We start from the raw sequence: 19,275 nt of genomic DNA, 5'->3' as shown, positions 1-19,275 counted from the left end.
GGCAATACTATTTCTGTAATTGATTACTGCCTAGTGCCTGAACATGGGAATAGGTTCATAAAGTAAATAACATAAAAGATAAGAAAATAGCTTAAAATGCGACCATGGCATTATGATTATTAGACAAAAATAGATCCTATTGATAGCTGATCATCTTATGCCCCCTGAAAAACGACAGATGTCAGAATCATGGTAATCTAGAAAAGAGAGGCATAAAGTACTAAAAGGGGACCAATAACCAATAACATTCGGTTATGATTTAGTATAGGAAGTACCACTAATCTAATAATGTTGAAAACATATTAAAAGGAAATCCTAATATCGATCTATGTGATTTTGTGTGTCTGTCAAGCATTTTAACCTGTACAACGCCATTTCCACAATATACCAGGTAATAACTAGTTGGTGTGATAAAAGAACTGAAGGAGTAGATCTACCATAATTTTTTATAAAGAATAAAAAATATCCTTTCTATCCATAGTTCAAAAGACATAAAGAGTACTTATGGTGTGGTTTCAAGCCCAGTCGATATCTAGACGCGACTGCAAAGTTGACTTAAACTAGGCTCCTTGACAGGCTTTTGTAAAAGGCAAGTGATATACCCTATTAAAAATTATTGTACATCTGTACGGTTTTATACAAAAGCATTTGAAGTTAGAAATACTTTTTCTTGCTCCTACAGTTGATTTTTAATGCTTATAAGTCGTGGCTCCAAGGAAGGTCCACACTTATTGAACACGAATCTAGTGGTGTGTATAGAGAAGGAATACTAACCCCCTCCCTATGCTTAAACAGTCTAGTGAAAAACTTTTGTGTATATATATAGAAAATCTCACGCAAGAATGTTTCTTCACAGCATGTCTGATTAAAGGTGAACTGTAATTCACCTTACTCTGTTTCGACCTAAGTGGCTATACAGAAGCTAGGAGGAAATAAAGCCCTCAGCTAGCGAGAGGTAGGATTCTCATGTCTCCCTTTGCAATCCACAAGTTATCTTAAGGAGCAATAGGAAATAGACCATATTGATCTTGTCTTACTCAATTATGTTTTGTTCTGTTAAAATTAATGCTTCTAGTATACATATTTGAGATTTCATTTATAATAACTGTGAGAACTGCTTTAGTATAAAATGTCAGTTTTACACAAATGTGGGATGTGCAAGAGATTAGTTAGAGATTGTTGTCAGCAACACACGTTTGTTTAAATAATAGAATGTTTCTCTACTGTTTAGAAAACTGTCCTGAAGAAGGTGAACATCCTTTGAATCACCAAAACGCTGCACCGACCCTGTTTTCTTAAATTTGATTATAAAAAAAACTTCTTTTATTGTATGAAATGTATTTTGTTTTTAACTATTTGAATGTATTGTTTTTATAATATGCGAATGTAATAAACAGACACAAGTTATTCTTTTTTAACTATATCGTTTGGCTTTGATCCTTTGGTGTTTGCTGACGTAATTCTATCTCTTGTTACTTGTTTATTGACTATGTGACCTAGATTGTATAGATATTTGTGCTTTTGATTAAGGACGTTTTTGTATTGTAACTTAAACTTTTTACAACCTCTAGAGCCGCCTGTATTACCCAATCACCCTTTTTACTTTATCACAGAGCTGTTAATACACAAGAAGATGTTGCTAAATGTAACCCCTCTGTTTCTCCTCTATGCTGGCCCTTTTCTAAACATATTGGCTCTCTAGTTCAAATGCTATACCACTGTTGCCATATTCAAGCTTTTGGACTCTAGCTTGGTCTATACGTTTGAATATATTTCAATGTAATATTCCATTAACATTGCAGGAAATGTCCTTGATTCTTTATCGCATAATATTGGGCATTGGTCAACTAGACCTCTACTGCGCAACCTTCTCACTGCAATTGCTTTTAAATACTTTCTTGCTGGGAAGTCTTTTCTAAATTATCCATGCTTACATGATAGAATTTTGCATGTGATGAACATAGAATACAAACTGTATCTTCTTCTACTTTACATCAGAAAGTTAATTCTGATGTATACTGGTTACCTTTCACTACTTTTCTCTCCTTGCACTCTTCACTGTCTAATCTATTTTCTTACCACTTTTCCGCTCTCCTTTCTCTTCTCCCCAGTTCTCACTACTATTGTTTTCCAGTTTCTCTTTTTACATAAAACAAAACATTGTTTTCCCATTTATATACATTTTCCATGTATGTAATCCTTTTAAAATGTATCTCATTCTATGATTGTCCTTTTGTATTATGATTGCCTCCTTAACCTGCAATAAAAATTGTTTAACAAAAAAATGAGAATCTGCAAATACTAATATGAAAAATAAAAGTAACATGATTCTTTTCCTCGAGACAGTCAAAGATAAAGACAATAATAACAAATCACATATCACATGAATAGTGCCTGAAAATTTTAACAAAATGAGTCATGACTATAGAGCAAAACTGTGTAATTTCCCTTTCTAAATCATCCTGGGAGGGCCCTTGCTGGAAGCCGTAGACCCCAAAGGATGGGCAATAAACTGAATAAAATGTGAAGGATTATAATCATTACCCGGGAGCAGTTATGCTATAGTCAGACACAAACAGTTTGCGTTTATCATCACCCTAGTGGAGAGGTAATTAAAGGAGAAAAATCACCAAAACAAATATTGACATTGCTCTCATGCAATATTAAAATTTAGCGCCGCAGTACTATGCCCTGCAGTGAGCAATGAGTCTCCGTCAGCGCCTGCCGTCGAGCTGAACACATTGTTCTGTGAAATAAAGGAAAGACGCCTGCGCAGTGAATGGATTGAGGGGCACTCCACCAGCAAATGCCCTAGACGAAACAGCCTGACATTTCCAGGCCTGCCATCTTAAATAATATTTGACTCCCTAGCCCTTTCTCTCACTCTTGTATGTTCTTTTTCATCCCTGCTTTTTCCATTTCTCTCAGTTTTTTGGCTTTCACCATTGTGTATGTTAATTTCTCTTATTCTGGAATTAGGTGGGGTGCCATTGTGCATGTGTATGCAAAATAGGCTAAATTGTGCTGTATTCGTTCTGCTCTTAAAGAACCAGCTGAACAAAGTATGCTTCCACAAAGGATGCTCAGCTCAGGTGACTGATCCAAATTCTGGCATACTGCATCTTTCTGATCTTCGAATTTGGATTCTTTCCCAGTGGGTAGTTGCAAGAATGAATATAATTGGTTCATTTTCGCAAATTTTCACCTTAGACGTAACCCCATTTACATTTTAGTCAGGAAATGAGCACTATATCGAACAATGGTTTATCCTGTCACATTTTCCCAGGGGACATTACACAGCAGATACAAGCATGTGCTTGCGGCATAGATATACAAGTGAACTCATTAGTGTTGACTGAGGTAACCCCAGAGAAAACTAGCTTTGTGGGAAATACAGGAGGGCATACTTTAACTAAAGATAGCACTTTGTGCAACTGGAATCATGCGGCAGGGCAGGGCCAAATTATGTAGTATGCATTAGCAAATAATGCGGCATGTTTTGTGACGATATTACTTCATTATTTTGTTATTTTTACAATTGTTAACACCGTCTGGGCATTGGTTGCTCCTCTTTGGTACCAGTTTAACACTAAAATATAGCACTAAGCAACAGAAAGATCAACAGTCAACCTTTGCAAACGATCCTTCCAATGTGCGCCAACACATGCAGCTGCGTTTTTAGTCATTTTTTAACCTATTGAGCAAAATTTGCTCTTGGTAAAATCTGAAGATATGCAGCAGATGATGGATTATGTGTAGGGCTCCTGGTTGTATGGTATTTATTTTTTTAACATTTCCGTCTGTATTTATCCATATTTATTTTTTGCTAATTTTATCTGTATTTATCCATATTTATTTTGGGTTTTGTAGAAAATGAAGCTGAAATTAGTATATTTCCGCATTTATTTAACCAGTAAATATGCACTTATGCTTTCTAATGACCCGCAGAAGATAAATCAATGCATTTATAAGAAAATATGAAAATTTCAGTATCAACAATGTGCATATCTAGTGCTGTTAAAGCCTCTTTACTAAAAGTCCTTTCTTTTTTTATCCACCTTACTCAGCAATCCACTCAGCTATTGGCCTTGCAGTCATGACAGACAGTGTTTAGAATTACTCAAAAAGCAACCCAATTTCCGTATTTATCCACATTTAAAAATAAATACAGACGAGAAAAGAAATGTTTTCTGTCTGTATTTATCTGTAAAAATCAGTAAAAACGGAAAACAGGGAGCCTTAATTATTTGGCACATGCTGCAAATCTATACTTATGTTAAAATCTCCACGGCCGCACAATCACATAATTCCAGTGGTCCAGCCAATGACTAAGAAAATATACATGAATAATAGGTCAAAGCAAGGATATGCACTAGTACCACTACTACTTTAGTTCTATCTAGCTCATCCTCCATTGGTTGTGAAAAAATATCTCTTTTCAGTCTCGCACACAGGACACAGTATTGTTTATAGATGTCCTACTCATGCAATATCAAACCTAATCATGTCTCCCAAAAAAACCCTCTGGGTCTGATTGTGTTAGAAATGGGATTTTTTGGCAGGCTTGGGCATGCGCCAAAGCCAGGCAGAAACCACGACTCTAGTCAGGATAAGGGAGTTACACTCCCAAAATAACCCCTGCTCACCCCCTTGGTAGCTTGGCACGAGCAGTAAAGCTTATCTTAGAGCGATACAAAAGGGGATGATGGACGGAGCGTTTAAGCAAATCAAACCCTCACCCCCAGTCAACTGATCTGGGTTTAATCCATCACCATTCGTTAGCTCACTCCACCACCCCAGTTCAGACATGATCCATTTTGGTAAAGCTTATCTTAGAGGCAGTGTGTAAAGCATTTGCACATAACCAACAGTAATACAGTGTAAGCACTACAAAAGGATACCACACCAGTTTAGAAAAATATCCAGTATTTTTATATACTTAAGACAAGATCAAAAACGATATAAATCCACAGTACAGTACTTAAAAATCCACAGTTATCAAAATCCGCTTCTGAAAACAATTCCTTGATGCCTATAGCTCCGTCTTGGCTATCTCAGAGTCGTGAGCAAACAAAACCAAACAGTTCTGGCTGACCACGGCGTCACGGGCCAGCTACGGTGTCGGGAAGACCCGCAAACAGTACCTTTTAGAAAAGCAGGGCATCGTCGATCTCTGGGTAAGCTTCCAAAAACACGGCGTCTGCAGGCGTCAATTCCGGAGGTCGGTGCAGGAGTCTTCTGGGACCTCGAAGTCACATGCATTGCATCCTCTCTGATGGAGTCAGGAGAGCTGGCGTCTGCAGGCGTCGGGTGCTGAGGTGCGAAGTGCAGCGGTGCAGCGCCCTCAGGTCATAGTGAGAGCAGCAGCTCGGTGGTGGCGTCAGATGGAATTGTCGGTGAGACCAGGGTCGCGGTGCGAGATGAAGGCGGTGCTCATCACAGTGCTAGCAACTTCATCATCGTTGCTGAAGCGCTGCCGTCGGCTGACGAACTGGAGTCGAAGGCACCGGCATCGGTAGGTCAAGGCTGCGGTGTGGGATAGGGCGGTGCATCGTGTAACTTTACGAGTGGTGCTTCGAACCACGGTGCAAGCAGTGGCGTCATTTCCCTTGTGGAGCGGCGTCATCGGGGAGGCCATGGCGTCGTCGTGAAGCAAGGCGGTGCGGAATGTGGTGCCCAAAGGTCGCGGTGTGAGCAGCAGCTCGGTGGCGGCGTCAGCAGGCATTGCGGTGAGACCAGGGTCACAGTGCGGCATTGCGGTGGTGCTCTCTGTGGTGCCAAGGCTTCAGCGTGAAGTCAATCGGTGCGGAGTGCAGTGCCGACAGGTCGCAGTGCAAGCAGCGGCTCGGTGGCGGCATCATCAGGCATCGTTGGTGAGACCAGGGTTGCCGTGCGGCGTTCCGGTGGTGCCCTCTGCGGTGCCTTCAGGACACGGAGTCGGCAGCGGCGTCGTAGACGTTGTCGAGTTACTTCTCTTCTGTCGCAGCACAAAAAACACAGTCCCCAGTGCTGAGAGCAGAAGAGCTTGAAGTCTTTGCTGTTCCTGAGACTTCTTGAACAGGGGGTAAGCCTACCTCAAGCCCTTGGAGAAAATCACAAAGTAGATTGCAGAAAGGTCAGTCCAGTCCTTTCACTGCCCAAGACAGAAGCAGCCACTGCAGGCCAACCCAGCAAAGCACACAGCAAAGTGGCAGTTCCTCCTCACTGTGTCTCCGGCTCTTCTTCTTGGCAGTCTACTTGGTCCAAAAAAGTTCTAACGTTCAGGGGTCTAGGCCCCAGTATTTGTATCCAAAAATCCTTTGATCCTCTAGGTAGAGGGTGTCTGTGCCCAGCCAGAACCAGTTCGGCCTTCTCTGGTGTGATTTCCTTGCAGTGGGTGTAGATGGCATTGTCAGAGGTACACCTTTGAGGTGTAAGGAAATCTCCTCCCTTTCCCCCATCGCAACCCAGGTCTATTCAGCCATTTCCTGGCCCACCTAGACTATCTTGAGCCCCTCCTGCTCCCCCATCCAAAACCCAGACAGGCAATTCACATTCCAGCAGAGGCGCATGGGATGACTGAGCAAGAAAATACCTACTTTCTACATGTGGTGTTTTCAAACACAGAATGTAAAATTCACCTTCACTAAAATATGTATTTTAACATTCTGAGTTCAGGCATACTAAACTCGAATGTATACCTTGTTCCCTGGGTCAGTTTAGGATTATAAGATGTTATAATCAAACTGCCCATTCTGGCCTATGAGAACAGGTAACCTTGCAATAGTGAAAAACTAAATGGGCTGTAATTCACTATCAGGACTTGTCTCACACACCAGGGTATGTCCTACCTTTCACATACACTGCACCCTGTCCACAGGGGTACCTTTGACCTCCCTTAGGGGTGCCTGCATGTAAGAAAAGGGATGGTAAGGGACTGGCAAGTGTGTGCACTGGCCAAGCCGACATGGCAGTTACCAACTGCGCGCAGACTCTGCAATCGCAGGTCTGAGTTACCATTTTAAGGCTACTCACGTGGGTGGCACAATCAGCGCTGCAGGCCCACTAGTAGCATTTGATTCACAGGCCCTGGCACATTTAGTGCACTTAACTAGGGACTAACAAGTAAATCAAATATCCAATCATGGAAACACCAATTCATAACACAATTTACACAGAGAGCATATGCACTTTTGCACTGATTAGCAGTGGTAAAGTGCCCAGAGTCCTAACACCAACACAAACCAGTCAGGAAAAAATAGGAGGAAGAAGCAAAATGTTTAGAGATAAGCCTGCAAAAAGGGCCATTTCCAACAGGTGGACAGACTGTTCCTTCACAAATGGCTGTTATCCTGCTGACCTTATTACAAGTACATTATATCCTATGGAACTTGTGATAAAGCGGACAGACTATTCACCATATTCGTGACGGGATAACTCATTCACCAAGCTCTAAACCAGGTCCTCTGTCTCTTATCACCTTGAAGGGATGTCCAGAATAGTGATGAGGTATAGTGGAGTCCAAATTATAATAATGAAAATAATGGAAGAGGTAAGTAAATATGTCTATTTATCACTAATCTTCAGAAGAGCAATGCCAAAGATGAAAAAGCTGTGCTATGTGGCTGACAGATCTGAGGTTACCATAATGGGGTTAACTAGGTTTAACTATATCATCCACCAAAATATAGTGGAACCACTAAGGCACTCTTAGTAAACTAAAGTCATCACAACTCTGGCTTCTGCTTCTTCTGGATAATGTGCTACTTTAATTACTTTTATTAAGAATCGAAGGAAACCACAGAAATCCATGTTCTTGTTAGGCCACAGGACTCGCACTGGAGTTCGTGGTCGCAAACTATAGCGACAGAAGCGTAGACTTTAAGATTCCTGCTTGTCTTCAATACACAAGAGGAAATAATGCTTTCTAAAGTGTGTACGAACTATATGTGTAATACTAAGATCGGATATAACTCATTCTTAGGTAAACATTAAACAATTTTAAAAGAAACGCACACTGAGTCCAGCTTGCACAGAATCACATATAGGAGAACCTAGTGAACTGTGATGAGTGTTTTGACAGGTGTCAGAGCAACGCCTCCTCTGAAACAGGTGGAATCAAACCCATTACTTTTGACTCCTCACTCCCCACCTTCAAGGTAGATTAGCACAGAAACAGGGGATCCAGTACGACCAACTCTGCTGTGCTGTAAACAACAGTAAAAAAATCAATATCATATGATGACTGAGAATAAATCAGAGTCATCCCTCCAACAGGGAGCAACCAGTCGGAGTTGCAGAAGAATATGAGAGATTGACAAGAACAGATAGCTGAATAAAGGCAAAACAGGGTACAAAAAGCTATGCAAGAGGATAGGAAAGAGTCTCAAGACACTAACAGAAGCAGGACGTGGTCTCACACAATTAGAGGATAAAGATAGAGAATGGGACAGAAACGGTGCAGAGTTTCGAAGCAGGAAATCCTACCTATAATGACATGTTATGGAGAAATGAACAGTACAATGGTGCACAATACAGGCAGTGTCGGGCCGGAACATAGAATATTCAAGGCGCCAAAATAACAGTGGTTCCCAATATCAAATCCGATAGTTAACAAAGTGACCTACATTTGCAAAGTAGGGCAGCATTGATCTTCTAAAGACTCACTATGAGTGTTTTGCAAGGCATCGGGGACTGCATTTATTTATGTAAGCACGTCTCAGGTTTTGACATTTTCCTTTAGGTCTCTATGCAACACTTTATGATCTTCAGGAGATGTTCATCCAGATTCTCAACACCTAGCTCTCTGTCGAGATTTGCTATTCTTGCGTAGGGTATAGCTACTGCCTAAATCACTAGGGTTCTTGTTCTGAACATTTTGGGGAGTTGATTACTGTTGTTTACAGATGTCACAATGTCACTATATGTTCCAAACACCTGACAGGCCATGCCCACACATCACGCTACATAGCGCCAAAGGAGCCTGGTGCATTTATGGCGGCACTGGGACCTTCTGACACTGCTTGGGAGCCACTGAGTAAGCCACGCCCACATGGGATGCGCCTGGGCAAAGCAAAGGGCAGGTCCGTCTTGCACCCGTCATCGTCCGGAGGAGGCTGGGCAGGACCACCCCCTTTTGCTTTGTGTTCATACTTGAACCTCTGGTGAGTGCCTTTCTTTTGCTCCTTCATTGGGTTTGGAATTCCCCAATTTACATTAGAATATAACTTTTATCTTGCAAAAATAGTCAAGCGTGAATTACAGGGGGATATACCAGGGCTCCAGGTCCAATCGGGGCCACAAAGAGGTATTTGGAATGAAGCCTCTGCAGTGCTGTATAGCCCTCAGATTGAAGTGATTGCCTGGCTGCTACAGTCACCATCGTCTACACCTAGCTGACCATCTAATCCCGACTCCCAGATATTAGTTGGGGGGAGGTGCACCAGCCAAGTGCGAAAGAAAATCTAAGCATGCAGGTCAAGGTCGACCTAGTCAGGCCGCCAGGGCGACCTGTGCGAAGAATAACACCTTGTAGGACTTGGCCCTTTTTGCCTAAAGTTCCCTAAACTATTTGCTTTTCCCCTAGACTCTTTTTCTGTGATGGATTTTGTGTTGCCAACTTCGATGCTTTGGACGCTTTGCCACTTTGAGGTTTCTCCAGTTCAATTTTGTATCTCATGTTACACTTGGTCAAAGCTTCTGTTTTGCATTTGTTTGCCTCTCCGTTGAGGTGGATGTGCAGGTATGCTTAGGTTTTTTTCCTGATAAATGATATTGCTGTGGCTTTGCTGATACCCAGACAGGGAGGACTGAGAGACTTCAAGGACCCCAGACTGGTGTGCATCCCTTGCTGGATACTCTGCACACTGTGAACATGAGCTATAAAGACATACCTATGATGGGTCATCATTTGTTTAAAAGATAGGTTAGATGAGCTAAGGTACAGTTGTCCTTCTCATGCAACTTTAGTATCAAGTTGTTAGGCCTCACCTACAGAAAGCTTTTAGCTATCTGTTGGCGAAAGACCTCTAGTGGACCATGCCAAAAAAATCCAGTGGGCTTTGTGTCCTGGCTTTCCCCTGGTTGGCTATATTGTCTCTCAATTTGCTTTCACTTATTTCATGGCTTTACTTCCTCTTCTTGTGTGTTGCTGCTGGAGTAGAGTTTCTTCACTATCCTTTTATTTGGAGGACTTGTAGTAATCCATTGCTCACATTCAGCGATCTTCTTTTTTCTTATTCTGCACCCCATGTGTGTGTTCTCATGCTCTTTCCTTTGTGTGCTGCTTCCCCACTCAAATGCCTTTTCTTGCACTCACAGTGTGGCTCCCAATCCTTCACAGCACAAAAAAAAGATATATTTTTGCCACGGGAGGACAGAAGAGCAGACTTTAAAGGTTGTTTTTGTATTCCAAATGTGACGTGAAAGCACAGGACATTCCGCACAAAAGCTTTTAAAGCATTGGGGAGGCCCATAAAGCCACTCTCAAGGCTACTACATGCTGTAAGATCTGTTTCAGTTCTGGGTACTGTGGAAAGTACATAATTTCTTGGCAAGCATTTTCCATTAAGTTCTAACACTTCCATATTCTTTTTTAATTTTGTTCAGAGTCCCCTAAAAGAAAAGCATTTAAAAAATAAACAGTGCCATTTATACACTTTGAAAATATTAATTTAAAAATACAAGTTTTTTTAAATATGTTTTTATTGCTTTTGAGACAAAAACACTGCTCCTGTATGAGATTACACAATGAACACAGAAACCAATGTAAAATGCAACGCCCTGTGTGTTGAACTCTCCCACGCCTGCCATCCTCGATGCAATCTGTATGTGCGGCATCAATGAAATAATCAACAATCACCCTAACCCTTCCCATATGTGCCGCAGCCCATAAAGGTTCAAATTACATCATCTAACTCTTGTTGCATGGGGTGGATGGGCTCCAGCAAAATACCCCGATAGTCCGTCCACGCCTGCCACACCTTACCATGATTCTGCAGACAGCCCCTTGCCCTATACACCTCTATTTCTAAACGCAAGCAGGGCTCAAACCCATTTTCTCCACTCTTCCAAAGAAGTGGAGTTGTGACTTTCCATTCCATTGCTATGTCTCGTTTGGCAAGGGTCTGAATTGTCAGTATCAATGAAACTGACTGTGGTGAAGCTCATTCTCAATTTGCAAGGTCTGAAAGGTCTTGTGCGGGTCCCCACTCATAATATCACCCAGAGTAGATATCCCTACCAAGTCCCACCTCCAGAATCCCTCCAATCCGGCCAACTGTGGCAGCGCAAAGCCCTTCCAAAGCAGTGTCACCTCCGTCAGTCTCCCCCACCAGCCCATTTGCTGGAGGGTGCACTTCCACAGATTGAAAACCACCCTGGTCAAGGCAGCTGCCACCATATAGAAAGGAGACAAGGGGTTGTCCCCCATAGCCCACTTCTCTGACACAAAAGTGGGGTCACCATGAAAGTCATACCACCAATAAATAATAATCAGTAGATGCAAGGCCCAGTAATATGACTTAATATCAGTTGCTGCGTTACCCCCAAAGTAGGTAGATTTAAAACATTTGCTAAGAGCAATACGGGGTATGCCATTATTCCTTGGGAAGCTATGAATTATTTTTTTAACTAATATAAAAAGCAGGTCAAGGACACTATTTTAAAAATTGCCGGTCTTCTAATCAGGGAGAGGGGTGAAACAGACCACACCAGTACGTTCACCCTCAGGCTATTCAACATGGGCTCAAGGGTAAGCTTCCATGCCACCTTACATCAAGGTAACAAAATCACAGATGCTGGCAGCATACAGACAAACATACAGACAAATAACAAAGCCCTGATGAGGGTTTGGGAACTGGTTACCCGAACCTGAAACGCGTCGGCACATCTACAAGAGCTAAATATTACATCAAGTGTCATAGAAAAATAGGCATATGTTTCGTTGCTCTTGTCATTTGACGTTGTTTTGTATGATTTTTTAATAAGAATTTATTTGGAAATAGTGAAAAACGGAAATTGTAATGTCTATTGTCATTTGGATGTTTTTTGCTTTATTTGTAATTTTCATAATGTTTGCTTTGTCCAATATGTAATGGTTATATATGTGTAAATAAGTGATTTATGTATTTTGTATATATGTATTCTTCTTTTGCCAAAAAAGAAAGTTCCCCAAAAAGTTTTGCTAAAAAAATATAAGTGACAGGTATAAATAAAAGTACCCGACCAGATTTAATGAATTTTTTCATTTGGTCTATATAATAATTGTATCATAAACAAAGAGAGTGTGGGCATCTGTGTTTTTTGTTACGATAGTTATAATGGTCCAGCCCGCCCTCAGTCCCGACTAAGGACCTAACTCCTTCGTGTAAAAACCTTACATCAAGGGACACAAACATTCCCAGGTATTTGAAATCCCCCGTGGCGATTTGCAGCCGAACAGCTAAGTGAAAGCTCCGAGGGTAAACACTCACCTGGAAGAGTACAGATTTTGAGATGGTAATGTGGAACCCGACGTAGCTCAGAAGATGCGCTGAATTTGCATGATATTGGGTCCTGTATGTTCTGGGTCAGTTAAGAAGAAAATAACATCATCGGCGTATATTTGAGGCACCATCTCCCCACCTGAACCTGTGTACTTGGGAGTCCATTCTCATCCATTCAGCCAGTGGCTATATGGTAAGAATGAACAACAGAAGAGAAAAGGGGCATCCCTGTCTCTTACCCGCTGGATTGGAAATGGGTCAGATCAGGCACCATCAAGGTGCACCGTCACCACTAGGTCCGTGTACAGTAACTTGACACATTAAAGCAATGTCGGGCCAAATGTTAGGTGGCGGTGAAGGACAAACATTTCATCCCAGCTCTCTAAGTCAAATGCTTTGTCGATGATGTCAAGAAGATCACCGCCGGCCAGAGCCAACGTGTTATAGAGGTGTCTGACATTATACCGGTCAGCCTTATGGGGCATAAACCAGCCTGATCAGGGTGCATTATGTTAGGGGCAAACCGTACTAAACGGTTTGCCAATGCTTCCGCCAGTAATTTCACTTCTAAGTTTCAGAGAAAAATTTGATGTTATGAGGAATGGGTCTCTGCTGGCCGGTTAGGCTTAAGAATCACCACTATCTCTACGTGTTGTGAGTCCGGGGCCAGAGCTGAGTGGTCAACAGCGGAGTGGACCACTGCCAACATATGTTTCTGGAGTCTGGGCATATATGATTCAAAGAACTCGCATGGAATGCCCTTGGGCCCGAAGCTTACCCTGAATGCAGCCCTACTAGGGCTGATGACAGTTCTCCACTTTGAGGTCGCCCTACAACGAGTCGCTTTCTGCCATTGAGGGTCTGGAGACAGAGGTCAGCCACAAACCCCTCGATTAATACTGTGACAAAGCCTCCATCCGGGTGAATACTTTCCTAAAATAAGTGGCAAAGCTACGGAACCGATTAGGTCCCACAGGAGGGTAACAGAGGAGGGGTGCCAGTCGCTTTGACACAGGTTGTGCAACATTTTATTCTACTTTTCTCCCCACTGGTGTATGTGACCTAGGGCAGCCTGCCAGTACCGTTTGGCCTCTTCCAGGATGGTCTGCTGATACAGTTGCTGCAGGAGACTCAGCTACCTCTGAGTCACCTGTCCAGTGTTCTGTCTTCACTGCATGCCTAAGGTGGCAATCTGTGATCCCAGGTTGACAAGTACCTGTGTTTGATACCATATATGGAGTCTGCATTGTGGGTGAAGTAGTCATCAATGGACGGCCAGATGTGTTGTGCATAAATTTAAGTCTTGTAGATTCCTAGGTGATAGGTGCTACCAAAAGTCAGGGCATTGGCAACCCACTCAAATTCGAAGGGTGTTCTGGGAATGGTCCGAAAGCCCCAGTGCTAGTATGTCGGTGTCAGTAATCCTATGCATCTATGGGAGTGACACTTAGTAGTAATCTAAGCATGAGAAGGAGCCATGCACCTAAGAAAAGAAAGCATAACCGCATTGCAGGAGTGATATGTTCTCCAAGCGTCCATTAGACAAAGGACATTAACAAAGGGAAGTATGCAAGTGCCCCCAGAATCCAAGGGCAGTCCATGCGGTAGTCACCAGTGAATAGTGTTATCCACTACAGCATTCCAATCTCCCCCCATCACTGTGTGTCCCTCTGGAAATTCCCCCGATACCAGTGATTAAGTTCACAAAGGATTGACTTAGAGGAGGAGGGTCATAGACATTAAGATGGTGAGGGTTTCCCTGTACAGGTTACCCATCATGGCTGTTTACCTGCTCCTCGGATCCACCCAGGACTTAACAAGCTGGAAGGGAACAAAATTCTTAATCAGGATACCTGTTCCCCTAGAGCCACTTGTGAACCCAGAGTGAAACACTTGTGTGTACCTGAACCTAGTCCGACATAGGATCTTGTTACTCATGAGATGAGTCTCCTGCAGGAACAGGACTTCCACCTTTAAACTCTGAGCATATTTCTGGACTGCAACCCTTTTAATTTTATCAAGCAAGCCCATTCACATTCCAGGACACTAAATGGAGCTGATCAGCCGTATCTCTAGCCGGATTACCACTCATAGAACACCTGGGTGGAAAAGGAGAAAGGGGGCGCTTAGCAGCCGGGTCGTGGATGTCGCGCAGTGGATCTACAAAACATAAACAACATCTTTCCAACACCCCCAACTCATACTTTGAGAACAAGAGGTATCTGTTGCGGGGCAGACTGCCGATGGGTCCAAATGATGAACCCCACAAGCCTGTCCCAATTATCCCCTATAACACCAGATGGCCACCACTACTCTTTAAGCCACAGTGGCCTCCTACCCTCAAACCTCAATATGATGTCCCCTCTACAGGAGGGTATACAACGAGGGAATCAAGCTATACCACTCCCACTGTCACACAGTCTTTAAAGCTTGCTCTGTATCAGGGCTCCTAGGTGGTCATGTCAGGAGCCACCTCTCACTTATGACATCAGGTTGCAGTCATGGTAGCAGGTAACAGGCCACAGAGAGATCAGCGTCCCCAGTTGGATCTGCCCAGTCAGGGTGCGAAGGGTTCCAATCTTGCTGAGTGTTTCCCCAGGAGGAGCATGACCTGTTTCATCTCTTCACCAGGGTTCTGAAGGGCGAAGGACTCAGACTTGTCTGCCCCCGAGATGAGTCTTAGTCCATTCTTGGACGAGTATGCAGTTTGAGAATAACTCATTCATCGTTCCAGTGGAAAACTTCCTCTGACGTCTCAAAAAAGAAGATCTAGGAGCCATAGATCACCTTCAACTTAGAAGGATACAGCAACATGTATTGAATGTTTAAATCACAAAGCCATTTTTTGGCTTCCAAAAAGGATTACCATTGCTTCTGCACTGGCCAAGTATAATTGGGGAAGTCCATGATAGCTTCAGACTGGAACATGACTTTGCCCTGGAGCAGGTTGTGTTTAAGGATTACTCTCTGACTATATAGCTCAAGAGTTTCATAATTACAAGCCAGGGCTGAGCTCCAGGAGGCGGGCACAAAGGATTTGAACCATTTGTCCAAGAAGTGCTCTGGGGATGTGCCCTTAGATCCCTCGGAGAAACTCACAGATTGTAGGTTATTTCCAGGAGCTGTGCCCTCGATGTCCTCAACTCTTTCCACCAGTTCAGTGATTGAGGTAGTGACACTGGTCACTGTCTGCTGGAGAGTGTGGACAGAATCCCCTAACCCTGACACTCGGGTTTTTGTCTGTGTGATCTGTTCGACAGCCTTCCGTACGTCCTGACGCAGCACAGTGACATCGCTTCCCACCGTGCTAATACACTGCTAATCTTAGCATCCAGCATGTCTCTATATTGACCCTACTTATCCATCTGCGTGGCCTGGTTGGCACTCAATGAGTGTGTAAACTTTTCTAGGTTGCCCCGTTTACCTCCTAGAGGAATCTTATCCTTAGCCATAGTTAATACTTTGGCGTAAGTCATTCAAACTGAGCTGCTCCAGGAATGCAGCCCGGCCTCTCAACCTCCTGACCCTCACTACAGTCCAGCATGTGGGGCACATGAGCAGTCAGTCTGCAAGGTTTGCTCCTTGACCTCAGAATCAGATGCTAATCCCCAAGGAAAGAGGGAGAAGGTGGGAGGAAGGGGCCTAAGAACCAACCAGGAGCACATAAAAAGAGATGAAAGGGGTTCCCAGCTTCACCTCATTCTCATGCCTTTCACTTGGGCTCCAAAAGGCCTGGCAGTCAAGAGGAGCAGCACCCCTTACTGTTCCTCCACCTCTGGCGGGACTACAGACATCAACCAGACCTGCTGGCCTGGTGATGACAAAAGGAGGGTCAAGCACCCTGGCGCAATGGAAGGAGGCTGTGTAGTCTCAATGTATAGGGCTGCATCTCTCTGAACTCCTATCCTCTCCGTCGATAGCCTCCACCCCCACAAGCAGTCCTGAAGGGTACAAGAAGGGGGATCCCATCCGGCTACCAGGGGCCAGGATCAATTGCCTTTGGTGCGCATAGCGGACCACAGGTACTCCATCGGCCAGCCCGGCCGCTCTAGCATACAAGGCCCGGCAAGGCTGCTTCAGTGCCCGGGGGATCAAGGCTGCCAGCTTAGTCCAGGAGGGGCAGCGCTCTCCCCTTCAGTTCTCGAGCCATGCAACGTCTCAGGCTGGACCCCTAAAGGGCAAAATGCAGCACCCCACGCTGCCTCCACTGCACCAGCTGGGCCATTTTGTGTGGCTGCACCTTTCCAACGGCTGTGGCACCTCTCTCCTCCGCTCACGCAGCACTGAGGCTCCCACCGCCTCCAAATGCCTCGCTAGGACCTACTAGGACCTACCTGGGGGGCCTGTTCGTTGTTCGCGGCACCACCAGCACACCAGCGCAACTTGCCACCACCGCCAGGAGTCAGTGAACCTTGCCGCCAGCGCCGCCATCACGGGACTTCAGTTCCCAGCAGCCCCAGCGGCGGCGCGCATTCAGCACGACGGAGGCAGCGGCAGGAGGCGCATATAATATGCGCAGAACTCCAGTGGAGCGGGAGCCCTGCTAGGACCTACCTGGGGGCCTGTTCGTTGTTCGCGGCATCACCAGCACAACTTGCCGCCACCGCCAGGAGTCAGTGAGCCTTGACGCCACCGCCAGGAGTCAGTGAGCCTTGCCGCCACCGCCAGGAGTCAGTGAGCCTTGCCGCCAGCGCCACCATCACGCCATCACGGGACTCCAGTCCCGGTAGCCCCAGTGGCGGTGCGCCTTCAGCACGACGGAGGCAGCGCCAGGAGGTGCATATAATCTGTGCAGAACTCCCGCGTCGCGGGACGCGCGCGGGAGAAGCCCGGGACAAGGGCGGGACCGTCTTAGGTCGTCAGAGGCCAGAAGAGGCTGGGCTGGGCCACCCACCTAATGCCTGCAATAAACTAAACTGGTCTTTGCAATATAGAACCCCTGAAAGGTACTGTTTTTTTCTTATCCGTGCAAAACTGCAAAGATAAAGCCTGACCTTGTACTCTATAAATAGCTTGTAGGAGTATTTGCGTGAAACGTTCCCCCAAGTTGTGGACAGTTTACTGGCCATACTCTAAAATGGCAAGGAGGCGGGCAAATAAACCTCTGTTGGACAAGACGTGCACCACCATAGACACATTCCTAGTAAAAGCAGTTAGTGCTATGTCAGAGGAAATTAATCGCACGGAGAGGCATTTGTCTATGGGATCTAGCATTGTGCCTGGTGATAAATCTAGAGAAGAATCTACCTTGGCTAATGAAGAAGGAGTAATTATCACTGAGTCACCCCTCATTGTGGAAGATGTAACTGGTCATGTTGTTGATGTAAATGATACTATTGATGAGCCTTCCCGCATTTCTAACACACCCACATTATCTATACCGGTTACTCCACTCAATGCATCTCCTACTCCTCCACCTAAAGTGTCCGGATTTAAAAAGAAAACAACTGGTCAGGGAAATACTAAGGCTAAGAAAGATAAGAAATATCCTACACGGGGCATAGCAAATGCAAATACAAATCAAGCTTCAAATGCTGTTCTGAATACTATATATTTAGAAGCTATCTTTGACAAAGTAATTGTATTACTTAGGCCACTCCATGATAGGATAGATAATATAGCCAAAGAGGTCCATAAACTAAGTGGAAGCCTTGAGAAAATCTATGCAAGGGCAATTAGGGGACATATGCTAGTGCAGAGGGTTCCAACTTGAACGTTGATAGTGGCAGCAATCCACCAATACCTAATTTAATTAATAAACACACTGAGAGGGCACCTAAAGGGAATTTAAATCATAGCGAAGCATTAAAGGAAAACTTTACGCAGAATAAAGCTAAGCATGTTGCCATTGCCAAGAAACCAAATGTAGGGGTCAGTAATCCCCCTATATTCGATACACTTAGAGTAGGCAATTTAGACCTTACGCCTTCTAATACAAATAAAGCACCCCTATCTATTGATTTGCCCCCAGAATGCGGGGCCTATGTGGCAGTCTTAGTGAACGTGCCTAAATTAGGGAAAGAACAGAGGGAAAATCATGCTGCGCTTAAAAACATAACCTTACACTGGCTGTCCAATAACTGTGGCTTCCCGATGACGGGGGCAAATCAAGGTACTGCTAACGCAACAGGTTAGATGGATCGACCCTATTAAGAAAAAATTAGAGGGAGATTGTATTATTATCAACTTTAAATCCCCGGGTTGGGCGCGGCATACTCTAGCAAATGCTCCTCCGCCATCCCAATGGGAGTATAACATGACTGACTCTTTTGCCATTAGGATACATTTATAGATACCTAAAGATGAACATTAATCAGGGTAGCCCAATTTACAACTTTCATTCCAACAAACAGGCACCATTATCAGCACTGCCACCACCCTGCACAAATGTTCCTTTATTTAACAGTTATCAGGCATTGAGTTCTATGGAAGATAATGACTGACTTATGTCAGTCGAGGGAACAGCGCAGAAGCCCAATTTAATAGGGAGTCGGGCTATTGAAACCCAAAGAGTAGTACCAGAGGTTAGACCGTTATCTTTTCTACCTAATGGATATCAAGCTTATCGCAACCCCAAATTGGTTATAATTCCAGTTAGTACACTGCCACAACCAAACTCAGGGGGGCTATTAGAAATCCAGATACTACCTAGTGATGTAATGTTAGTGCCTACAACTAATGAGAGTCAAAACATTTTGCATCCAACCAGTAAGCCTGCCATAGCCAATGTAAACGAAGGATATACAATTATGACATGGAATATAGCAGGTCTTAACAGGAAACTAAATATGCCATTTTGGAAAGATTTCAT

This window comes from Lissotriton helveticus, chromosome 7, assembly GCF_964261635.1.
Source record: "Lissotriton helveticus chromosome 7, aLisHel1.1, whole genome shotgun sequence".
NCBI lineage: Eukaryota > Metazoa > Chordata > Amphibia > Caudata > Salamandridae > Lissotriton > Lissotriton helveticus.
Note: the sequence above shows the minus strand (reverse complement) of the source record.